The sequence below is a fragment of the Poecilia mexicana genome, unplaced genomic scaffold (assembly GCF_051168715.1).
Source record: "Poecilia mexicana isolate PSO_F unplaced genomic scaffold, ASM5116871v1 scaffold_14, whole genome shotgun sequence".
Classification (NCBI taxonomy): domain Eukaryota; kingdom Metazoa; phylum Chordata; class Actinopteri; order Cyprinodontiformes; family Poeciliidae; genus Poecilia; species Poecilia mexicana.
The window spans coordinates 28,625,511-28,652,489 of record NW_028263383.1 but is presented as its reverse complement, the minus strand read 5'-3'; the positions used below and the strand labels follow the sequence as shown (position 1 = coordinate 28,652,489).

Sequence of the window (26,979 nt, the reverse complement as noted above, 5' to 3'; positions counted from 1 at the left end):
TTTTCCTCCAGATGAAAGTGACATCGAAACGACGACAGAGAGACCAAGGACCGTTCAATACCAACAAAGAAGAAGACGACTTTAGTTGTTTAGTGTGATTAAGATAGTAATATTTTTAAGCAGCCGTGTTTCAGGCACTGTTTGAATATCTGGAGACCTCATGGAGACCTCAGGCTCATAGACAAGTGTGGCCTATAAACGTGGTATATCTTTCATTTCAATGTTTGTGGTGCAGCTTCTATTCAACAATTAATATTTCTGACATTAAGGCAAGTCTGGGGTGTTGAGATCCTCTTCAGAAATGAACCTAGAAACTACAACATGCATATGCATTTCAGAAATGTTTGAAAAAATGGACAAAACCAACATATTGATGATAATGGTTGTGTTGTCCTGACTTACTGGAAATGCTTGCATGCTAAGAGTTGGGGTTAAAAGTCCATTACAATATTTTGCGGGTGAGAAGCTGGTGTAGATCAAAGCATGTTTATGAGTTAGAATGGCCTAGTCAAAGCCCAGAAGTAAATCCAGCAGAGAATCTGTGTTAACAGATGGCTTCCATCCAATCTGACTCGTTTTACTAAGAACTGGAAACAATTTTATCCTTTAGATGCTGAAAAGACGCGCAGCTGAAATCTGCAGAGGAATGAGATTCTACAGAATAAAAACACACTTTACCTCCAGTTCAGTTTTGTACCTTTTTGTGATGGTCTGTCACAACATTTCTAAAACAGTTTGTGTTTATAGCTCAACAAAACAAAGCAGAGGTTTATGTTCTGCTAGTGAACGACTGCGGCTCGACTCCAGCCTGTTGGTTTGACTGCTGCCGTTTCCTGCCGTGTGAAACATAATAGCTTTTAAGTTGGTGACCAACAGTGTTAATAATAACAGAGTAAAAATGTAATGAAAACAGACAGAGGTATCCTTTAAGCTCTAACAACGTCCAACCACATATTATGTGGTGACATAATCAATTACCCGAATCAATCCCACACAGAGGTAACAGGGATCCCGCCGAGACCCGAGCTGTATGCTCACGTACAACGTATAGATTTCCAATTTCTTTGTAGCGGCGAGGAGAGGAAACCCTGATGGAGGAACGGCGGCGCCGTATTGAGCCAAGTGTCTGTAAACTCACAAATGAGGAGGAGGAAGATCAGCACCTGCAGACGCGGCGCGGCGACGGGCGGCTGCTCGACGTGACGCATTCATTAACCTCAGGCAAACACTTCCTGGTTGATATTTGACACTGTTTTCATTCAAGTCTGCACGCAGATATTAAAAATATGGGATAAACATTTTATCGAAGCATGGTGAAAATGTTCCTCCAATTATTCCAACAAAGGTTTCCCCTCAAAACAAATCAAATCTAACACTTACTCAAACAGCTGCATGCCAGTATTACAGAATGCCTGCAAAATGTCATTTAGTTCAGTAATTTAAGAAAAAAAAAATTAAACTCAAACAACTGATTTGTTACATAAAGTGTGACAGATGTCACAAGTTGTTTAACAGATGTCATTCACCTCAAAAAAAATCAGAGCAGGCCACCGTAGGTCAGTGTTTCACAAGCTAGCTGCTCACAGAGTGCTGGATATAAGCACAGAAATGGAAAGTTGAGTGGAAGGAAAAAGTGTGGTAGAACAAGATGTGCAAAACAACAACTGCAGCACTAAGAGAAAGCACAAATGTGAAGAAAAGCCCTTTGAAGTTTCACACAAACTGCAGCTGCCACAACAACCTATCGCATCCGACAGTCACATCCTCACTCCTGAACCAGAAACTCCTCAAATAAATTTTGCAACATGTCCAAGTCTGCAGTAAAACCCATATTCCAGCTGAATCTCAGCAAATAAAGAGAAAAGAAAAAAAAAAAAACAGAATAATGTTATATTTTGGCCATATGTTGCTCCTCACCAGCTCATAACTTGCTGTTTAAGCACCCGAATAATAAAGTGCAGTTTTATTAACCAAGCAGAATTATTAAGCATGGAGTAAATGCTGATTTGGTTTGGAAACAGTCCAGTATTCTGCTCTTCAGTGTAGTTCAGACCGTCTGACCCAGTGCAGGTTTTATGAGCTCATCCATACAGATGCTCTCCTCCACATTAACATCCATTAGAATAACATTAGACATGACATCTGCCTGCTTTTTTAATGCTGTTGTGCTGCACATAAACTATTTTAAAGTTGTAGCAATGTTAAAAAAAATGCAACAGCACTAAAACATTCCACGAGGGCCGTAATTATTCTCGACATTTATAGACTAAAAACTGATAATAGCTTGAAGCATTCTTGTTTTGGGTTTCTGAGAAACACTTTCAAAGATGTGATTCTGAGCGATGAGCAGAACATGAGTTTTTTTTGTTGCAGAGAAAATAATGAAAATAGGATTCTGAACTGAGGAACAAGGCAGTTCAGTTCAAGACTGATTAACATTCCACATTATGGTCTGAGAAATCACCGCAGGCTGAATCAGTCACACACTTGAAGACATGAAAAAGTTCATTGTGAGGCGAAAAATGGACGAAAAACAGCAAAGTCCAGCTTCAAAATCATTGGGAAAGAGAACAGAGAACAGCTTAATTTGACATTTTAAATTTGTACCTTTAGTCATTAAAGTCATATTAAAATTGACAAATTTTCAACTGAGTATAACCACATTTGAGAAAACGTAGAAATTTATAGTTGTCTGCAATAGATATGCTTCCTGGTGGCCATAATGTTTTAAAAAGCTGCAATGACGCCAATGCTCTGTTGTAACGACAGTTTTCATAAAGGACGAATAGAAACCGGCCATGACCTTTGAACAGGTTGATGCTGTTGCTTAATAATAACCATTGCAATTGGTACAAAATCTTAAACTCAGTTTCTATGGTGCTGCTTACAGGGGAACTATGACACCAAGTAAAGCCTATTCTGGTCGAAAACTAATAAAACAAGTTATACTTGTTCTTATTTATACTTTAATCTGATACAAACTGAGTTTTTCTGGATTAAAGTTGATTGGTCAGAATCTGAACTCGGCTTTCCGTGATGCGCTCGAATCAGCCATCAGAAAATCCAACACAAGCAAATAGAAATGCATTAAGACATAAAACTAGCCTCCATTTTCCGGCTTTGGCATGAACCACCAGGCTGGACTTTATTAGTTACAAACATATCATTTGATGTAGAAAAGGAATAATCTGAACTGTTTGGGTGGATTTAAACAAGTATTACCTGATCACCCTTAAGATAAAACAAAAAACAAAAAACAAGCTAAATTTAAATCTGCTGCAAAATTCAGATCTGAACACCAGATCCACTTAGATGCTAAGTTAATTCAAATTTTTCATCCCTGCAGCGAGGGCCAAGAGTCCCACCTTGCCTGTTAGAGCTCAGAGATAATATCACAGGTGGCTCGAACAGCAGGGGAGCCCCAAATCTCTATTATCAGCCTGAGGCAAGAGGCAGTGGAAGGAAGAGGCAGAGGAGACTGCAATATGGTGAGTTTAGTTTCACCTGGCCTCACAGTTTGACCTCTGGACTATGTGTCAGCTGCTCCAGAAGAGCTTGAAAATAATTAAGGAGCAAAAAGTATTGAGAATATGAGGCGGCTCGAGAGGCGGCGCGAGGATAATTCAGATTTAATGTGCAGAGAGTCGGAGAAACCTGATGGAAAAAAACAACAACCTTCCAACAGGAAGTGAAACCAGTGCAGAGCATTGAGGATCGCTCATAAAGCGGAAATTACTTTCCGGTTTCCGAGGAGCTGCTGATATTTCATATATAAAATCATTATCATTTATAATGGACCGCAATGGGACGGCTTTCCTAACCATTAATTAGCCCGATGCAGTGTTCATCAGCTCTCCAGAGCCAAGAATGAGCTTTAGATCTGTGATCAACTGAAGACCGCATGGTGGGCCGGGCCCTGGAATCACCGAGCGTCAGAGGAAAACCTTCATGTGCATCTTTTTATTGGACATGTACTTCATAACTGCATGAAATACACTCTGAGGTAAAATAAGCTCCAGAGGGGAGCAGTTCTGTTAGGTCTGTTTCTAGACCATTGTACGTTTTAAGGTTGAATTGTTGCATCTTTGGGTAATTATTCCCTCTGGTTTTGGAAGCTGGAAGGATTTTTGCTCTTGCCTTCGTACTTTTGGGAAGTTAAGATGCGTAACCTTGGCAACGAGTTATTGTTTTTACAACTAGGAACAGCTGATTTCAAATAACACCTAAACTATAACCCCAAATCGCAGGGGAGTTATAAAGGCGGCTTCTGGAAAGACAGAATGAAGAAGTTCAAACCATCTCTTCCATCCATCATAACGGCCAGCGATCTCATCCCCTACTCTAACATCTCTCTGCCTGAGTTTTAAACCATACGGCCAGACAGAGATTTAAAGAAGAGCAGCAAAAGCAAACTATCCAAACCCTTTGAGCAACCTGTTCCACTCCTCACCTGTGGGGGCGCTGCACCAAGAACCACTGAAGGAAACGACGAAAACCTAAGACGACACTGAGCACAACTTCCTTCTTCGCCAAATGGAAACAAAAATGGAGTGGTGTCAGATTTTAGTGCTTGGAGGATTTCTCTTTGGTTTCTGGCTAAAGCCAACTGACCATCCATCAACTCTGTCCTGGACATTAATCTGTTAGCATGTGATCACAGTCAGACTGTCGTAAAGGTAAGACTGACCGCTACTGGAGGCCCTTCCTGTCCACAGCGACCTTGTGAAGATACTTGGATGCTATGAGTTCGACCACATTAAATTCCCTTTTGGAATAAATAAAGTATGTTTGAAATGACTTTACCAAAAATCCATTCTGGATTCTGGTCTTTTGGCTCTTTCACCATTTCATTTCTTTATAACTGGGGTCGTTTTGTGGCCAGCAGTCTGAAGAGAAGCTCTCTGGACATTAGGATCCATTTTATACCTCTGTGTAAATTTTAATCTTGCGAAGTGGAGTTTTGTTCTTTTGTTCTAGATTATATTTTGGATGATCTACTAACAGTCGATGCTGTTAGATCAGAAAAAAGTTGGAAATGTGTGCAATATCAGAAAATATACAATGTAATTCAATAAAATGTGAAATGTTAGCATTATTATTATTATTATTAGTCTTTATATTTATGAAAAATAAGCAAATGAAGCTGATCTGCAGTAGTGGAGTACATGAGTAGCGACTGAAGGATGAACTGGACCAACTGGCACAGTGAGTCAGCTCTGAGCCGCCCGGCCATGTTGGCTGAACCGCCGTCTGCTGTTGATGGAAACTGGAGACCTGTTCAAATAACGGAAATCTGGAGCATTTGGTCATAAAGTCATTGTCACAGAGTGGAACTAAACCTGAGCAAATCATGTTGGAGGGAAGCTCACCATAACAACCACAGTCGTGCTGCGTGGCATTTCCAAGCAACCACAGTTCAAAGGTCACCAGATGGACGGTCCTGCCTCTCTCTGGACTCACCGTGACTTCTGTTTTTTTTTTTCTTCCTGCTTGTACCCTACTGGAGTTCTGCGTCCCGACTGGAACGTTTTCTGCTCGGCCCTCCACTAACGGATCAGACGGGAGTTCCCCTTCCAGTTAAGAGTCTCAATATCCTGCATAAATGTTACTTTGCATTCTCTGGATTCCATCCCTGATGTCTTCATTTTCCTTGAAGTTTTCAGCTGTTGCGACAGCAGAACATGAAATATAATGAAAATCAGTCTCGCCTCATCTCCCCGAGCCTCCAACTACAGGATTCCAGCAGCAAAGCATCAGGCTGGGGATGAATTATTGAGAAAGGAGGCCTTACAGCTTCTCTCATTATGGGGGATATCAAAAGACAATACGTTCCAGAGTCGGATGGGATGACATCGTTTTTAGATGCATCCTGTACTTTTTAACCGTCTTCTCTGGTTTGATTGATTATGAGCTGATATGTTATTTAAAGCTTAAGGTGAGAAATGGTTTGCGTTGACTTTATAAAAACAGCATCATGTGATTACTTCCTTTATTAAACAGATCAGACTACAGGTTCTTATTTTCACAATTACATTATTCCGTCTATTAAATGTGTTTTTTTTTAAACACATATTTACATGTGGAGGCCACTGCATGCCATCACGCTGTCAGAGAGGTAGTGCTGCAGGGCCGAAATGTCTTTATATCAAAAGGAAGCTGTGCACGGAGGAACACTGTTAGGAAATCTTTATGCTAATTAAGTCATCTTCGCTGTGAAGTCTGTTTTTAATAGATGTGACATGAACTAGACTTTAGACTCATGAAGTGAGGGACAAGAAGGAGGTGGGAGGAACAAAGAGTAAAAGCCAAGAAGTGGATAAAAGAGCAGAAGGCCTGAGAGGAAGGCTGTGAAGAATAGGAAGAAGAAGAAGAGGAGGAGGAGGAGGAGGGGAAACATCTCTTTTTCGCTCTGACCCCCTTCTCAGCCGCTGCCCTCCACGCCCCCTTCCCCTCTGGGCAGCCAGGTGGCCGGGCTGGGCACAGACGGCCCTCCTTCCCTCCTCCATGCTGGCCCTGCTGGCCCCGTCCAAACACAAAGCAGCAGTAGAGGGAGGAACCGGGCCAGACGGGACACAAAGGAGGGACGGAGGAGGACAGTCTGAAGGCCTGGCAGGCGCTCACCTTCCTCACGAGGCGCGGCCAGAGGAGAGCAGCCGGACCAGCTCAAACACGCTCTCTGGAAACGGCACCGTCAAGAAAAACCACAAGCTTCTAACCGACTGCAGCTAGTCTGATATTTACTCTGAGGACGAAAATGATTCTTCTTCGGTATTTATTGGTCCAGTATCGGTACTGACCTCATTATTAGATCAGGTGTGGAAAACGCACTGGAGATGCAGCTTCGTTTATTTTGACATAACTTAATAAATTACATATACAGACTTCTGTCTGTAGGGTGTTTGCAGGATGTGTTTTATCCAAACACATCCTGCAAACATATGAATATATTAATCAATTATACAGTATTCCACCGATATTCGAGGACAGTTCTGTTCCCTAAAATAATTAATAGCTGAAATCTGCAAATTTTGATAGTTCAAATGCCAAATGTAAGTTAATATGCATTAATATGTAAAGTATTAGCACTGCAGCAAACATCTACAGTCCTCTTCATCTTTATTTTGTTTACATTTACCATCCAATTTTTATGAAAAATTAAAGATTTAGAAATACTGGCAGACTTTAGGATGCTAACTGTGCTAATTGCTAACAGAACAGCCAAACAGTTAGCAGTAGCATGTTTTTCCTCATACTACTGCTGATTCCCACAGTCGATCCGTCTTAGTCTCAGACGTCTGCAGTCACATTTATCAGCTCTGCAACAATAAAATGTTTCAGTTTTAAACCAAGACACTAAAATGCTGCCTGGTAGTAGTGGGCGACATGGATGGTACATTTTAATAATTTGTAGATTTATTGTGATAATAAAGGTGACAATAAAAACTATAACTTACTCTCAGTCTCTTTTAGGCAGGTTGAGAGCATCGTCACTGCACTTAAAGCCCCACAAACAAAAATAACAAACCCATTTTTAAACAGGTTTCTTCAGGACACCAGTTCAATTAAAATGCTTGATTTAATACGACATAGAGATACTAATGATGACATTTTATTCAGGACAACAATAAATAATATAAATGCTTACTCTCTAGACTTCCTGAAGCGACAGAAACTCCTCCAACAGCTCATTGATGACCAATCTAGGACGTCACAAAAAAACCCAAGCACCAAAAGGTGGAACCCATTGAAATGCATGCATCCGGTTACATCTGGCATTAAACTAACATTTCAGAAAAATGACATTTTTCTGACACCTGGGAGACTTGATGTAACTGATGGCTGGACCAGAATTCATGGATCCATCAGTTTGTGACATTAAATTTAAAATCACTTTGGTTTAGGACAGAGATCCAAAGCTCTCACAAAAAAAAAAAACCTAACAATCATAAAAACTAAATGATATAATAGCAGCTTAGTCAAAGTTTGACCTTAAATCTGACTGAGATGCAGCAGCACAACCTCAAACTGTTAAAGGTTTGGACAGTTTCCCTTAATACACTGCTCAAAAAATAAAGGGAACACTCAAATAACACATCCTAGATCTGAATGAATGAAATATTCTCATTGAATACTTTGTTCTGTACAAAGTTGAATGTGCTGACAACAAAATCACACAAAAATCATCAATGGAAATCAAATTTATTAACCAATGGAGGCCTGGATTTGGAGCCACACACAAAATTAAAGTGAAATGTTCCCTTTATTTTTTTGAGCAGTATACATTTTACACGATTCAAATAATTATAACACAATCTAGTTCTTATTTGTATTTAGAGATAAAGCGGTCAGCATTGCTTCTTCCTCTGACTGGTTGGTAACAGCTGCAGTGCACATTCTCATGCCATTCATGTAACATGTTTCTTTATATAACATATAGGTCACTATGAGCTGATAGTGAACACTGTGCAGCCATCAATCCCATGCCGACGACCTGCACCAACATCCTGAGGTCTGCAGCTGGAGAATCTTCAGTCGATACAGCTCACTTAGGCTGAAATCACATTTTTCAGCTTCAACAGGGAGCTGTGGACCCAGGGCTACCGGCTGTACTTCCACGGCAGACGTCTCACCCACTCCATCATCTGGGAGGTCTATCTGGGCCCTCAGGGGCCGTGCTGTCACCCCGTCACAGTGAACACAGCAAGCCATTCAGCCACCGCACACAGGACAAATGGGGAGCCGGAGCCAAGAGGAGGACAAAGAATCATTCACCTCAAGATGAATCACTGACTTCTGAGAAAAATCTGGGTTTTATTCTTAATGTGCTGCTGTTGGGTCGGACCGCGATTCCCAGAATGACCAGGCGCTGAGGTCTACCGCCATTGGGACAGAAAAGGAAGGAAGGGGCAGCTGCCGGTGCCGAGGTTTTGGTCTGAGTCACACAGCGAGTCCCCGGTAGCGGCAGGGACTCGGCACGCCTCGGCCACCACGCCGTCCCCCAGCGAAGCCGCATTCTGGAGCCGAGAAGAAGGCAGCAAGGCAGCTCCACTGATCTGAGAAAGCTCTGTTCTGAAGCAGAGACAATTGCAGCCGGGTTGCATCAGTTGGATGCCGGGTCCGCCGGAGCGTTGCTGGAGAATTCGTCATCCCCAAAGCCCAAAAAAAGGACCTCAAAAGTTAAAGCCCAAACAATGCTCCACGAAGCGATTGATCTGCGCGGCGTAAACACCGTTTCTGAAAAGAAGCCCGAGCTAATTGTCATTCCAGAAACACAGAACCGACCCGCTTCTCCTCGTTCCCGCCGCAGTCAGAGAAGTGACTTAGCTAAAACACATTTCACTGGATTAATCTGGTCCGCCTGGAAGGAGGTGATAAAAGGCACTTCAGGCCGGCATCGGCTGGAAGGAAGGCGAGGCGGAGGGCGGGGTGGGCCCATCACCCGGAGCGGGAACCGCATCAGAGACAATGGGATGATTATTATTTACCGTCCGCTGCCAAGGTCGGAGTTCTGTGAAAGTTGGGAGAACTCAAACAGAACAATGTCCTCGCCTCTTAATGAGCGCCTGACCTGAAAAGGTAGCTTTAAAAGAGACAAAAAAAACAACGTGGAAGGCAGCAAGGTCGAAGACAAAAACCTGTCAGCGACCCAAATGAATAAAGGCGCTGATAAAGAACAATGATTAATTGGGTTTTGTGCATCAATGCAAGGCAAGGACAAACCAACAACCCAGTGATCAGCACACTGTCACCTTAACATTTAGCCCCCTTTGCTGCATGTTAAACCAATAACAGAGCTCATTACAACCTTGGAGGAGAGGTTAGGAGACGCTGCGGCGATACAGACTGCAGGTCTGGTTGAGGGGCGAGCAGCAGCAGCTTCTGACAATCAGAGGCAAACGGAGCGCAGGGAGGAGAAGGAGTAGGAGGAATATTTTTAACCAGCTCTGCTGCTGATGAATCACTGCGGCACCCTGCATCTCCAGGGGGCATTCCCTGATGGGCGGGGTGAGAGGTGTGTGTTTCAGGATGGAGCACGGGAAATCTCACTTACCTACAGAGGGAGAGAGAGAAAACAGAGAAAAACAACTTCAGTTCAAAACATGCAAGATGATGCAGGCACGACGAAGCTGGAGGACACATCAAGAGGAAATAATATGCGACGACAACACCGAATTAACCGAAGGATTGAGCTTTAACGGCAGAACCGTCTAAAGAAACTAAAAGGCCTGTCACAATAAATCCAGCTGGATGATAAATTGTCCCAGAAATGGCAGCGATAAAAGATGATATTATTTTGAGACCTTTTCAACTAATAATGGCTTATAAATGCAGGTATGCCCACTCAAAGATTTAACAATTTAACTACTAACAGATATTTAAAATATTTTAAAAATCCAAAATAAACAAAACAACTGAACTAACAATAACTAAAATGGATTATGAAGACAAAAATGACGTTAAAAAAATAATGATCATTCAGTTTAGACAGGAAAAACAGGCAAACGTGGCAGATAGTGCAAATGACATCATACAAACGTTTGCACCATTTGTCAAAATGATGTTCAACATTACACCAACTGTTTTTGTCTAAATGAAATTTATTGCACTCATTTTAATTCATTTTAATTCGATTACCTGACTTATTGCTTATTGTGAAGCTAAACAACGTCTTTCCAAAGTCTAGACCCTTCTGCCGTTCACAAGAATACGATCCGTCAGAAAATAAATCCCGGCTCAGCTGACAGAGCACCGCATCGTCTTCCACCGGCACTAGATTCACAAAGCAGATAGCAGTAAATCCATGATGGAGCAAACACCACATGCAGCTCAGCAGACAGCAGCAACATGCAGAGCGAGGCAGAGGACAGGACTGCTACAGACATTTATTTACATTTTTTTTAAATATAATTCTGACAGTCGGTATTTTTTACATTTTTAGTTTCATCAGAATACAAACACATCCACTAAAAGTTGACAGTTTTTATTCTTTCAGTGATTACATTTGTTACTTTAAACCTTATTTCATGGTGAAAGAACAAGAAACTCGTCCCATCTTTCCGGTAAGCACTCATTAAACTTTATGTTTCTATGGCTACACCCTCTTTTATTGAACTTTAAACCTGACGATTTGGGCCTGCATGTTAAACGGTTTTGACACCACCACTGAAAACTGTACAAAAAAAAAAAAAAAAAAAAAAAATCACTGTGTGACTGGAGGAATCATGTTTTTACTCCAATAAGAGATTGTAATGATATTTCCCATAAACCTACTCATATAGGGATAAAAAAAAGTTGGTTAAATTATGGCACAGTTTATACCAGTGTGGGCTTACAGAATTGAAAACTACTGTTCTATGCACATGTGCCAACTTGGTGTTTCAAAAAGGTTTTGTGCAATTATACCTCGTTAAATGTTAGCATAAAAGACGCTGGTAGCTGGGAACTCATTCTGCATCTTCATTGCAGAGTTGTGTATAATAATATTTTCTGCATGTTTAACATCTGTTGGAACATAAGAGTCATACAATTTGTATTCCTTATTTTAAAATACATATTTAATGCATACAACCTCACTTATTTTTGGTGAAAAAACAATTTAAGCATCAATCTGCCTCTTTGTCTTGCCTCAGAAAAGCAAAACTGAAATAATACCAGAATTCAATTGTTGACTTATGAGAGATTCCAATTCCATGCCTACAAAATAATAACCACCTACTTTTACTTACAGGAGATCAAAGCTGCTGTTTAATTAAAATAACCAGATTGAGCAAATGTCAGTCCAAGCAGGAAAACAAACATCCAGCATGGCAAAGAAGAACAAACATAAAGAATTTATCCCAATGCAATGCATCCAGTAGAATAAAGAGCAGCTTGATTAAATGTCATTAAAAAAAACTGCACTACTATCTGTGCAGAAACAAATATTGCACATGACTGAGGGGGAAAGCAGGTTATGAAATGTACAGCTGCCAGTCGCAGGATTAGGCTGCAGTTTTCATTCCAAGTCTGATGAATTTGTTTGTTGTTGGATCTGCTGGTGGCGTTACAGGTTGAGCTCCAGACCTTTCAGTCATCCTCCGTTACTCTGCATTCTTCTACTTCTCATAAACTTTGAGAATCGATCTAACATTTTGAGTTTGGAGAAGAAAATCCGAATGTGAAAGACATACAGATATGTTATATATGTTAATGAAATATCACATTTTTCCACAAATAATTTTCAGTTTAATTCCTCAGAATCGGCAGGGATCCACTGAATGTTTAAGGCTCGGTTCAGCTGGCAGGGGTCGATGCTAAGTTGTAAGTTTTTGCTGTAATTTGATTTTTTTCGCGTGGTCGTTCATATTACTAATTAAACGCAATCAGACTTCCAAGAGCGAGTCACAGAATAACGTCACACAGCAGCTCTTTTTACAGAAGTAATAATGGCTGCCGCTGCCTATGGATCAACTTTAAAGTTCATTCAGTAACGGGAGCCGACAGGATTGTCACAAGATATTAAGAAAAAGGATTTAAAAAAAACCCCAGAACAAATAACAGCAGTGGCCTCCTGGAGAGAAGTTTAGACTCGATCGGAGCAGGAGTGGTGGGTTTGGGCTGTGATGCCTTCACTGACTCAAGACTGTTTACATCGTTTACAGCCAGATTCACCATCTGGCTTCTTCTGGTGCAGAATGAGGACACATGTCTCACCTCGAAGTAAAAAGTCAGAAAAAATGTGACATGACTGTTCCAGACGCTTTGAAAACTCTTGGTTATGATTTAGTTCCATGTATGGAAGCGACACACATCTGATTTTTGGGGGGTGAAAAGATCAGAATTGGGGGAGAAAAAGTGAGACGTGGGTCGCATATGGGCATTCGACTGCGTGAAAGGATCTAATCAAAGCATTTTGAATGGAATTTCCCTCAATCTGTGAGGCTTTAATGAGAAAGGAGGTACTGCAGCTTATTTACAGTAAACTGAGTCTCTGAGGAGAACTTAGACTTCCCTACAGTAGTTCAGCTTCTTTAGGCAAACAAGTGGTTGATAGTTGGCCAAACAACATAAGAGCCAATGGTGGTGATCAAGGAAGAAAAAACAAACAGACATTAAACAGGAAAAAAGATATAAAAACTGTTGTTGCAACAAATTATATAAAGCTACCATGTTATGCTGGGATATAAAGCATTGCACCAAAAAAGCAATCTAAACTGAAAGCCATTAACCTTTAACTCTGATGAAAAGCAACAGCAAACAAAAGCGATACGCAGCCTTTCATCCACATGGCTGCAGTTCTGCACCGAGCTGTGATTATGTCATCGCTCTTACACGCCGCCGTGGAAAACACAGAGCTGCAGGAACCAGAGCATTACGCTCCGCCGGCACACCGCACACACATACACACACTCACAGGTCAACATCACATTCAAAATAAAACCGTTTTATTTTCGCGAAGTAATGCTGACGGGCTTATCTGCTGCACGCCCACCCAAAAAAAAAAAAAAAAAAAACACTGATGGGGCTCAGGTGTAGCGCCGACAGTCACGCCGCTGGTTAAACGCCGTCAGCTGGGAAGCTGTTTTACATAAAAATGACAACTAAATAACGTGCGCGGGTAATTGTTCTGCACCGCCGCGTCGACGGGGCTGCCCACGCCGCAGGAGGTTCTGACATTCAGAACTACGATTACGGGGCTCGCAGAAACACAGAGGCCACAGCAGATCAAACCGAGATGGGAAATAAGCGAGCCGAGTGACCGGTTCACCGAAAACACAGGAAGCAAGCAAGACTTGAACTTCAAATGAATATTTTGTAGTTCCACTTAATTTAGTCGGGAGAAAAATTACGTGTTAGGCCAAGAGGTGGGAAAACTGACTTTAAAGGCCAAACAGAATCATACCATTGAAACCTGAATATTTAAAGTCCGGGACAGGAAAGATTTACACAGGAGAGGCATGGCTGGTGGTGGACTGGGAATAATGTTTTGTCAACTGGGGATAGAAAAACATTAGCTGGTTATGATTACTGCTCACTAATATAAAGTAGGCCGTCAACAGCATCACAATGCTGGTCAGAATAGGAGCAGAAACAAAATCTACATGAATGCTGCCAGAATTTTTAATTAAATTTTCGGTAAAAGTATTCATTCAGCACAATGATAAACCATAAACAGCTTGGATTCATCCCACAGCACTTCCATCACTCCACAGAGTGCCAGTTTGTTGGATCTCCAAGCTACTGCACTCAGTCATCTCTCATTTCTCCTAACTTTCTCCTTCTCACTTAGAATAAGGTAAAACAGTACAACTTTCTCGCAGTATGAATTCAAAGGGAAGCTGGAAACTTAGTTTTCATTACTTTTATCTTGGGTCTTCAACAAATGTCATGATTGTGAAAGATCTCTAGCAAACTCAACAGAGAAGGTTGGGCTACTCTTGGCATGTCCTTTAATGATTAAGTTACAAGAGAATAAGGTCGTTCCATAAGAAGGGGAGCAGAAAAACAAGGGAAGTGCAGTTTCAGTTGAAACCAATTATTAAAAATGTAGAAACAAGATGCACCGATCTGTCGCTTTGATGTAAAACTTGAGTTCTACTAAGATGTAAAGATTTAAAATTTTCCTGGATGCGAGTCGCAGCAGTTAGTTTGAGTTTGTCCTGAACAGGAGCAGAGAAAGCGATGACAAGAAGCAACGGTGAAGCAAACCCACAACCTAAGCCTCATGTCTCAGCTCGCTTTGACAGAAATACAATCCATCTAATTCAAGCAAGCGTAAAACATGGTTAATCGGTTGTGTGACCATCTATCATGCTGCCAGCCTCATGACTTGGATTTGGGACAGCAGAGACCTGATCTGAGGGAAGGCTGCGGTTTGCCAGGACTCGTTGTGTGAATATTTTCAGTCTTTAGCTCCTGACAGACACGTCTTTAAAAAGCAATTTGGGGTAAAAGTTAACAGCGGCTTATTCCTCTGCCTCACACTGGTGAACGCTCAAACCAAACCTGAACATGTGGTCGGAAAGTAAGAATTTCTTTAATCAGGGTAAAATGAATAAATGCATCATGACAGCAACTCAAATGTATGTAAGCTGTTGACACCATGTGGATTAAAAAATAAATAAAATTCAGCCGTACGCTTTGCAATCAATTCACTGTGGAAAAACAACAAATATTAGAAATCCACTACAGTGTACACTAGTGTACACCAGGTAATCCTGAGAAGCAGACCAGTTTATATTTATACATCTCTGCCTCGTTCTTTCAGCCCTCCCAAAAAGCTCTGGGACGCGCATAAGGGCTGGAGCACAGGCTGATGGGTAAATTGGCAGGGATGGTTCCTGGGCTGGCATCCCTCCTCACCACAGCATCACAGTGAAAACCAGAGCAGCATTGTTGTGGGAGGCCACACCAATCTACCTTTCCATCTTCCCTTTCAGGAAATTCAGGCTTTTTTTTTTTTCCCCCCCCCATTCTCGCTACAGAAATCCCAACAGGTGGACAAGATGCAATCTGCCACCATCAGGGTGCTAGCAGATGCAGAAATACATGATCCTTTTCACAATGTCCTCATTTCTTGTTTTGAATTTAGCTAAAATATCAAAATCAGCCAAATTCTAACCTGGATCAGCAGGAAAGCTGAGCTGGGAAATGGAAAAGCTATTGCTAGCTGCTTTTTTAGAGTCTAGCAGATGAAAAAAATGGCTTGAGACGAATGTCATGGACCATTTTCTTTCACCATAAAATTCAGTCGACTGGATTGAGATCCTTCCCGATTGTGGGACGCATCATTGAGTTGTTATAGGAAGGTTTTAATGTTCCATTTCTCTACGGAGCATGCACTGGACGCATTAGAGTCCGGAGAAATGACTTCACCGACATCAAACCAAATCAACTGACGCCATCGGTTCTGGTTATTTACCTGACATGCAAGCTTATAATTAATGACTGTGAAAGCTTGCATCAGGCAGTAAAATCCGAGTATTTCTACTGGACCTTCAACGTTAAGATCCCAACATTTAGTTTACTGCAGATCTGAGAGTCTGAGCTTCATCCATTTAACAGCATCTTCTCTCTTTGGTCGACTAACCTGGGTATGATTTCTGACGCTTTGACATCTGCCTCTGTTAACAACCATCCCGTTTTGTTTGTGCGTGCTGTAAATCTACAGACAGCTGAAGGAGAAAAAAAAAAAAAATCTTTTGCCACATTTCATGTTGAACGTACGACCTTTCTTTAGGAAATCCATCAATCTCTGCACTGAGCTGACTGAAACAGGGCTTTTCCAGGACATGTTTACTGCCAGAGAGGTAAGATCTGGAGGAAAATAATATAGTTCAGGATCATTTGGATACTTTGATGTGTGCAGATATAACTGTACGTTATTGAATTACTGAATATCTTTCTCTTGGATTATTGAGTGAAGCAGAACAATTTACTTGAGTGGAAATAAATAGCTCGTTATCAACCTTGTGTAGTGATGAACAATAGACAAAATTTCATCTCAAATTTGTGGCATTTATCGCAATAAAGATAAAAGTGACTATTAAAATATTTACAACTCCTTTGCAGAATTTTTAGGCGGCTGCATAGCTGTTACTGCAGGGCACATCAATCAGAGCCCCATAAACACAAATAGTGCTATTCAAAAATAAATAAATAAATCACACATTTTTACATAGACTTCTTCACTACGCCAAGTTTATTAAGTGAGATTTTTATTACTAAGCAGGACACACTAACCCCATTTATTCACATTTTCAAATGTATTAATATTTCCTAATGCTCTCATGCAGGGGTGGCCAAGTCCAGTCCTCGAGAGCTACCATCCTGCAACTTTCAGATGCATCCCTGCTTCAACACACCTGAATCAAATGAATGGCTTGTTATCAGGCCTCTGTAGAGCTGATCCCGGTGTGTTGGAGTAAGGATACTTCTAAAACCTGCAGGATGGTGGCTCTCGAGGACTGGACTTGGCCACCCCTGCGAACCAAAAGTGAAGAAAATGGCAACAATTCTAAGCATAGTAATCATAATCCTGTCCACTTCTGCTAAACAACTGATTTCTAGTTGTATCTTTAAGCTCAGTATTCTGGGTACTCAAAAAAAAAAAAAAAAGAGAGACGGCAAAGGATTTCTAAACGTAACTTGATAGTGGTCAATAGAAATGCTAGGATTCTCTGGCTAGCTGCTGATTATTAATGATGCTAGTTGAAACTAGTTAGTTTTCTGTGACCGAGTAGCTATCATGTTAGCTGCCACTGGGTAGCCCGTAGTTGCTTACAATAGTAATTGTGACCAGCTAGTCATTGGTTGCAAATAATATTAGTGATGACTGGACAGCTGTTGCTAACAATAATATATTCAAGTGGCCAGACGGTCGCTAACGGTGCTACCTGCGACTGGCTAGCTGTTGGTCGCTAATGATGCTAGCTCTTTGTATCTCCTTTGAGGCGCTAAACTTAAGAGTTTTTTGAAACTTTTCTAATGATTCTGGACAGAACTTTTTATCGACGAAAACTTGACCTAGATTGTTTGGCAGAGAAGTTCTCTAAAGTTTGAGAATTGGGAAATTTTCTACCTTTTTACTACGCAAAATCACAAAATGTAAATATTTTTTTCTTTTTTTGCATTGGACAAGTGAAAAATAAAAAGTAATGCAATGGACTTGATCAAAGCTGAATTTTTTAAAATTCAGAAATGATACACTATTAAGAAATGTTGATCAATGTATCACAAATTTAACAAACATTTCAGAAAAAGATTCCAAGATAACCATAATCTTGAATTAATGTGTTGAAACAAGTGCAAACACCCATTCTCATTTTGTAAACTCTTAACCATAATTCTCACATGAGCACAACATTCCCCATCAGTCTGCAATCTTCAGTCGGACCAACATCTCTCACGTTGTCTTCTGTCTTGTGTAATCTCTAAAGAGTGTGTGCCACTTGAAAAGCTGTCAAAAAAGAAACCCTCATATATATGCAAATATGTAATAAATACAATCTGCTGTGCTGAGGGTGAGGCTTAAATAAACCATGTAGAGCAAAAGAAGGACGGATGGAAAGCCTGAACAGGCCTCCCTGAAGAGCTGCAGCTGTTGGCAGCGAGCTCTCGGTCCGTCTTCACCTACCATGCCCATGTTGTCCCTGTCAGTTGGACGGCCAATCATTGGATTTGGCTTATTTCTCAACAGATGGGACGATATCCTTGCCAGTTTTTTTAGTCATGCCCCTATAACCTCTTGGAGCTCCCTATGTGGAAGCCCGTCTGCTGACTCCCGCTGTGGTCCTCTGCAAGGGTCACGCAGGGTTAGTCTGCATGGACGGAGGAAGGAATACTGACGTCTGGACTGCTCATGTAGAGCCCATCGTTCAGCCTCCAGATTGCAAAGCTGTTAAATCGTATTCAGACTCGCTAAAAAGGCACAACACGATGTTAGAGCGACGTGTGGATAAGCAGAGTTTCCTCTAAACGAAGTAAGACTTTACTGCTTCGGTTTTATGAGGAGGAGAGCTTCAGACGTAAGCCGCCAGTGCACAGCCGTTTGTCTTCTCCAGGACGGCATCGGTTGTTTTTATGCTTCAGAGGATTAAACAAGGATCTGTATAGTTTTTTTTATTACTGTACACAGATTTTTAGCTTCGTATAAATGTCTGTTCAGCATAAACATATAGAAGCAGCAAGGATTATAGAGCTGCTTGAGATAATCCAAAACACAGCTTTAGCCTTTCATTTTCAGTCATGGTTCACACTCATTTATGTTTAAACATTTATTTAATATTATAAAGATGACGTTGGGGGATTTTTTATTCTTAAGCATGTTGGAAGACACTTTCTGAGCTTATTAATGTTCTGCTGCAGAATTAAATCGTTTCCATCTTCGTAAAGTAATACAGCACTTTAAAATGAGAATGCTAAGCAATGAGGAAAAGTCTGGAAGTTCAAGTATTTTTTTTCTGGTCTGGATAAAAATGTAACTATTAGTGGTGCGACTCTATTAAAAGTGTGTCATGTTAATTGCAGAGCCTAATTAATTAATTGAAATTAAACACCTTTTAATTGAAAACAATGTACTGACAAAATAAACATTTTCAATTCAAAAACCTTTTGCAGCTAAATTATTGAATGAATAAACATTTAAGTTATTCAACCATTAGATTGGTGCAAAGTGCTATCATTGAAATGATAACCATTTACAACAAGATAATTCAGGAGAAAAAATGTTTAAAAATCCTGAGCTGTATAAAATACTTCCTTACAGCCAACCGAGTGTTGTCCAGTTTTTGCGTCCAGTTCTCTCTGTAACCCGGTTGCTTTATTAAAGGTTGTTTCACGCTATGAAAATAATGTTTCACCTTCCTCATTTTGCATTTTGGTTCACTGATGCACTTCATTAGTCTAACACAGAGCAGCTGTAATAAGTCTAATACCTCCGATGCAGAGCAAGCAAACTTAAAGAAGAGACAAAGCTTTTAAACTATTAAGAAGAAATCCAAACATGAAATGCTAAGTACTTCAGTCATAGCTAATTAGGTCAGCCACTTACAACATTGACACTAAACTCAATTTAATATACAGGCAGTGTTTAAAAACAGCCAAGACTCCCTACAGAACACCTTCTAAAGAGAGAAACATCAATTGTTTCAGTAATCAGGGGGATTTATTGCCTCAGAAATATCTTATGTAAGAACTTTAAAGTCCAAACACTGGATGAGTTCTGCTTCTGATTTATTTAACGGGGCATTTCTGAGCATGAAGGTGCTGCTCTATTTCCATATTACTGGTTCCTGCTGTGCACGCCGCTGAGGCTCTCAGGTGCAATTCTCTGCAATACAACTGAAAGCAAGAACTTAACTAAATACAAACTCACAAACAAGAGAATATAGACTTTAGAACAAAAGAAAAACTAAACCAATAAGGCAAGTCACTGTTATGTTTTCTGTAATGGTTTTAAGCTTGCATAAATCTCACTGTGGTCCTGTTTATTGTTCTGTTTTTAAAGCTGCAGGTCTGTAAATGTTTGGGTTTCCTCTGGTTTCCTCCCATAGTCCCATAAAGATCCAAATTAAACAGATGCTTTAAAGCACAGATGCTACTTATTCTTGAGATGACAAATGTTGACCGAATTGTCCCAATAGCTTCACCAATGGGAATGGGGAACGTGCTGAATGTACATACAAATTATTTGTGTGCAATTTGACTATTTTGTGGATTTTTTTTTTCCATAAAGCATGTCTAAATAAGAACATTCAGTTTGATGTGTTCATGGATTTTATTACATTTTGTATTGATTACATGATCCAGTTTTAGTGATGTTTAATTTCATTTTGAAGCCAGATTTTATTATTCTATCGCATACTGCGGTGTTCCTACGTGAAGCATTAAACACAATTCCAAATTTGAGTTTTATTGACATTTGCAGAATATCAACAGTTTTGCACACATTTGTCATGGAAACAGCTGGTGAACTTTCCTAGTAGGCTACTGGATTTATTTTATAGCAGCGTTGTTTGGAGAAAACATTCACAGTACACATTTGTGTATGATACTGTTACACATTTCATTAAAAGTAAAAAAATAATAATTTTGTGCAACTACCTCATGTTACAGTGTAGACAGCTGCAGCTTATAGACGTGTGGCACATATATGTACAATTGTTCTTTAATTAGTGGAAGCACCTTTTGCGTCTGGAAATTACGGTATGCTTGAAGTCAAAGGAATTCTTAAAGCAAGAAAGATGGGTTATTTGTGCACAGAAAGCAACAACGGTTAATAAATCCTCTCATTCTGAGCTCTGGAGGTAAACAGACATCAGAAAATGTCTTTTTCATTGTTCAGTTGGATTTTTCAACGATAGCAGAGGAATTGCCATGTGAGATAATGAGTATGAGGAGTGGCAAGTAAATCCCCAACATAAGGCGAGAGTGAACCTTCTGGCTGATGCAATGTGGATCAACTACTTCAATCTGCAAAGCGCTGTATCTGTGTTTCACTTTCTGACATGTCTTCATGCTGGCTGCTATCTGTTCAATTTCAAACCATTCAGGGAAAAAGAGCTGAAAAAGATTTAAATAGTGCAACCTGTCTTTTCATTGCTGGAAAGCCTACCTTAGCGGAGAAAATGAACTCTCCGGCGACAATAAAGCAGCACATCTGAGGTGAAGCCATTCCAATTTAAAAACCGTCTGGATTTTCATTGGCAGCCCTAAACTGAGAGGCCTGAAAGGGCCCAACATGGCAGCCCGAGGCGAGGATCGAGGGCTGAGGAGCTCCCAATCCACAACCAGATCCTGGAGTCACCTCAGCCACGTGCCTCCCAGGACCAGAGAGGCAGGTCATGAAAAGGTCCCTGAATTTAACAGGAAGTGCCAGCAGTGATGAACTACGCTGCCAGAGACGAGGAGGAATTTCTCAGTGGCCGCGCGTTGTATGGCGTCTCCACAGGGAGTAAATGAAAACAAGGTTAATGCATTCAGCTCTTATTACCCCCGCTGGAAGACGGGCCTTCGGCTGTGTCCGGAGGCACAGAGGCAAGAAATCAAAACAGCAAGTGATGTGTTGGCTGCTATGCAATACAAGATTGTACTGCCAAGGAAATCTGTTAGTCCCGCGCTTTGGTAATGACCTATAAAGCACGGCGGAACAACTTGGTTTCTGCAGCGTCTGAACCAGAGCTGAAGGGTCTGCTCCACTACATGCTTTTGGGAACTTATAATGGGGGGAGAAACTGACTGTTATATTACCTCTCTGGCCTCAACCATCAGTAGGACCACAGCAAGGACACTCTCCAAGAAAACATTTTCTGCCTCGCTGTGAGGCAGCAGTGTGAGATAGTTTCCAGATTACTGGGGTGAAAAGAGGCCCTTTGTGACCCAGATGTAATGGGATGGGTCTTTAATCTCCTGCTTTGTTCCCCAGATAGTGTTGTCTTAATAAGTGTCGTGTCTGTGTTTAGATGTAATACCCCTCTAATAAGTTCTTAAGCTCCCTTCACGTCGGATGCCAGCTCTGGAATCTCTCAGTCGGAGGTCAGACAGCTCTGCTCCAGCTCTCGCTCCCAGATGGACCACTATGACCAATTGCTCCGACGTCAATCACGCCGACCGGCCAAGCCTGGCTGGGCGAAAGCGGCGGGGCAGACAGGATGGTGCGGCAGGCAGGCGGGGGTCTGGGCATTGTGTACGGCCAATAATCTCTCAACAGGGGTTGCTGGCTCCTGTCTAATCTGTCCATTAGTCATGAGGGGCCTCAGAGTCCAGGCAAAAGCTTGGGTCAGGACCGGTCCGGCCATCACAGACCAACGAGGCGCTTCACAGTGAGTTAGTGCACTTGGAAAAATGTCATATTGTGTTGGATTTATACAGACACAGTCAATATGAAGATATTATCCAGGAGGGGCAGAGGGGTTGTTTCTGCTAAGAAATATACACCAACAATATATATCCTGCTGGGTGGTGAGGCAGGAATTTATACAAAAAAACATGTTTTTAATAATAAAAAAACGCCGTAACAGAGCCGATTGGTTGGTAAACATGGTGAACGATGTGTTTTGAATAAATTTCCAATTTGAGGATCAAGCAGCTTTAACTTTAAAATGGTCAGCCTATCGTCTAAACCTGAAATCACACGCATAACAATTAAACAATCTTAACTGGTTTGGTTGAGCAGTGTGTGGTGTGGAGACACAGCAGGAGCAACACACCACACACAAACAGATTTCACTCAACATACAGATTTCAGGAAATGGACAGAACATCTCATAAAGCCTCTCCAGATCAAACAGGAGCTCAGAGTAAACAAACATGGCCGACTGGGGAAGAAAGGGCTGGACAAAAAAAAATCTATAATTTATGCATATTGTGACTGATACCTGCGGCACATGATGATTGTCAATAGATCAGAGGACAGACACAATTTTCAATAATTTCACTGGACTCCGATCCAGAACTGCACAGCATTCTGGGAGATGAAGGCAGAGGAAAGGCTTTAGCAAGGTGGGAGGCATCAACCAACTCACTCTTTGGTTGCTTAGCAACAGCTGGTTAAGTAATTTGAGCAGCAGCAGTTTCATGTTTGGCCACTGTGCCTCATAACTGCTTAAAAATAAAAGAAAATAGCATTGAGTGAAAAAAGGAGTTCAACAACTCAAGAGGAAACTATGGATGAGAAGGTCACGTTTGTTTGGCTGCATTTATGAAAACATCAACTTACTGCCAAAACTCAACTGGGTGCAGCTGGGTGGTTTTTCTTTTAGAAGCATCTGAGACCCAAATTAAAGTACAAAAACATGCAAAATGTGAAGTTAGGTCTCCTTTAAAAGATGCCTTCTGTGATGTCACCAGAAAGCTTTTTGTTTGAGGATTAAATGATGATTTCCACCAAAAAAAAAAAACTACAATAGAAAACTTATCATGACATGTTCAGTCGCTGATGCTCTAACGCAGCAGATTTCTGTCTGACCTCTGAGGAAACATCTAACCGGTTCTGTAGCTTGACCTTCCTGCGGTTCCAGGCCCGTCTTACTGAGCCTCACTGGACCACTGAAGTATCAAACTACAATAAACTACAGCAAAACAACAGTCAACACATGCAGAAGGGAAGTGACCTTGTTAGCTCAGCCAGCAATTACTACCTGGCCCATTTAACCCCATCAGCACCAATCAATGTGAGTGAATTCATCTGCAGCCCCCCCACCTTACCGAACCTCTTCACCCCGCCCCCCACCGCCACAGCTGCACAGTTCAGCCTCTGAACAAAGCCCATAATAGCAGCTCTAAATGCAGATGCAGTGACAGGTAAATGTTGACTCTGAAGAAAATGTCCCACGATGACGAGATTCACCGCAGGGTGACCATTATCCCTGATTCATCATTCTCATATACTGCGGTGCTTTGCGTATTCCTCGCCTGCAGCTTATCAGCGCCAGCCATTCTCTCTCCGCTGCACGCTCTTCTTTATATCTACCCCTCCTCCTCTTCCTCCTCCTTCTTCTTCGTCCTCCTCCTCCCTCTCTGTCCTGCTTCAGCAAATCCCTCCAGTCGAATGCTTTTTACCCTCGAAATCTAATGGAAGTGATTTGACTCCCGATTAATGGGGCTGACAGAGGCAAAACGCCAGGGCAGTGCACTACAGTGCCTATTATGCTAAACACTGGCTGCATTGAAGGAGAGCCTGCAGGGCTTCAGACTGTTTGGTAACAGCAGCTGGTGGAGGTAAATTACAAAAACACATTCCTGACGACCTCCACAAAGCAACAAGAGGTCCGAGTTCAGGCAGAGTCACTTACCATTAAACTCACACTCTCATTTTATCACTTAAAACAACAGAGGAGCACAGTTCACTCAGATTATGGCAAAGATTTCTACAGTGGGGAAGAAAAGGAAGGAAAGAAAGAACAGACTTAGGAAAATGCACAACAAGAAAGGACTGAAGGGCACAAGGGAAGAAGGAAGGAATGATAGAAGGAACAAAAATAGAAAGGAGAAAAGGAGGAAAGAAATGTGAGAAAAGAAAGAAGGTCAAAAAAGGAAACAAGGAAAGAAAGGAGAGCAGAAATAATACAGATGGAGCAAGAAAACACAAAAAAGAAACAAAGGGATGAAGGAAGGAAAGAAGAGAGAAAGAAAGAAGTGAGAGTCCAAGGAAGGATATAAAGAGGGATGGGAAAACGGAAAGAGTCGTAAAAAACAAAGGACAGATAAAAGAATACAAAGGAAGACGAGACAAAAAAAGAAGCAAGGGAAGAAGCAAAGACGGGAAGAATAAAGATGGGACAAGAAAAGGCACAGAAGAGGAAAAAGGAATGAAGAAGGGAAGGACACAAAGAAGGAAAGAAAAAACAGAAGAAGACAGTAGTAGGGATCTAAGGAAAGACACAGACTGTAGCCACAAGGATTGGTAATGAGGTCAGGAATATTTATATTTATTTGAGTTTTTATTTTCCTGCTCATCTAAACCTGGTACATCCTGAACTCCTGGTCTGTGTAGGAACCCGGTGAAATCAGTCAGATTAGAGTAATTAAAGTCCAGATATCAGGGGCTTCAATCACAACACTTATTATTTCCACTATTCTGTCCCTGCAGCTTCCAGTTTGACGCGCGCCACCAAAAGTGATAATTGTACTTTAAGACGGCGTCTTCCTGTGAGACGAGCAGATAAATCCGTAGAGATCAATAATTAATTGATGAGACCCGACTTTAGAATTCAGCAGCTGAATTACAAGCAGGTCGCCCACTGAACCTCTGCCCACATGCAACCCGCAGTCCCCGCGTCGTTCTGTTGACACAGTATAAATATTAGATTTTGTTTTCCAACAATCAGGACATGGCTGCCTGGAGGACTTTCTATAAATACACCCTGACAGGCTACATGGCTTTTAAGGCCCTGTGTGAATTCGCTGGGCTTGCTCAGAGTGAAAGCCTCTGTGTTTTTGCAGCTCTGAGGGATGATCTATGTGCAACAGCCTCGCAGAGGTTCGATCTCACTCCGAGGTCGGCTTCTTTATTTCACTCCTTCTGCGGCTCTCTGTGTACATGAGGCTTCTCCAAATTAGGAGGTGTTGTGGTGGTGGTGGTGGGGGGGAACAGGTGGAGGGCAAAGCGTGCCGAAACCCTCCTGGACGCCAATCTGCAAGAAAACAATCAAGACAAACCTCCGGGGCACTGCTATCTTGCAATCACAAAAGACAAAATAATTTTAAAAGAAAATGAAGCTAATGCAGCCAATCAGGCCGAAAGGTTTGCAATTCACTCCAATCTTCGCTGAATACACAAGAAATCACAGGCGGTTTCAGCCAAAACCAGCAATCATGGCAGGTGATTGGCTGCATGAAGCCTCCGATCACTCCAGTAATAAAAGCAGCGCCCGTCCTCGTGTTTGTGCTGGGGAAAGGTCACGACCAGCGCGGCGGAAATGGGTTTTGACAGCAGAGGAGAGGTGAGATTTCCAAGCCTTCACCGACAGTCTGCTCCTACAAGGCTTTTTACCCCAAACCTTACGGAGGAAATTATTACAAATATTACACCTGACGATACCCGAAACCGTCCCGGTAATGACCCGACGTCATCAAGAGCGGGAGAAGCCGCGTGGAAATTCGCTCTGACACAAAGCCAGGGATCAAAACGCCGCTGATCAACTCAACACGGCGACGCGGGGCGCTTTCTGCTCGCCTCGCTCACTTCACATCATTTTTATTCATTGAATGAGCGTGCATGCCAAATCCTTCTCAAAGTTCAAGTAACCAAAGCAATTCAAATGCCATGCTTCTCTGCAGCCTTAGTCAAGCAAGAACCCCTTTCATTACCGCCATGAATGGAAGCCATGTCGCTCCTGCTTCCCAACATCAGCCAAGCTAAGTGGGGAAAAATATCCTGAGCGCTCCCATATGCCTGGTATTAGCATAATCAGAAACAAAACACTCACTGGCAAACAAACACAGCTCACTGCAAACGCCCTCGAATCATGTAATTATGAGCCTCCAGTTCAGTTTATGTTAACGCCATCATTATCTGCACAGGCCAACTGTTAGCAGGATCTGCTGAAGCATCTCACCTTTAGATTTAATCACTTTAATTCACAGGGTGAGCAAAGGATAAGGACATTGCGTATGGAGATTGTGTGGAATAGCATAATAATGTATTTATTGCTTTAATATACTTAAAGAACCTTATGTTGGAAAATTTATTTCTGCCCCTGTTACCCCCCCCCCCCCAAAAAAAAAAAAATCTAAAAACTTCAAAGTTTTACCTCAAAAATACTTTTTAAAAAGCTACTTGGACAAGTCATGGTCAAAATCTCCTTTAAGCATCTCATCCCCAGTAGATGCTTTTAGTTACAGATTTGCAAAAACACTAAGCAGCTATACTTTAAAGGAATCGTTTTATTTAAGATTTTATTGGTCTTCCCCGATGATTGGAGGTATTTTGGTCCATTCTCTTTGGGATATTTATTTCATTTATTTCTGTGAAGGTCTCACCGCAACATGAGACCCTGG

The 26,979-nt window shown here is 41.5% G+C and overlaps 1 protein-coding gene across 1 annotated transcript in view; it reads right to left on the bottom strand.

Annotated features, from left to right (window-relative positions):
* cadm1a (cell adhesion molecule 1a) overlaps positions 1-26,979 on the bottom strand; it is a 393,093-nt gene that overhangs the window by 298,877 nt on the left and 67,237 nt on the right. The gene's annotated exons all lie outside the window — the stretch shown is intronic.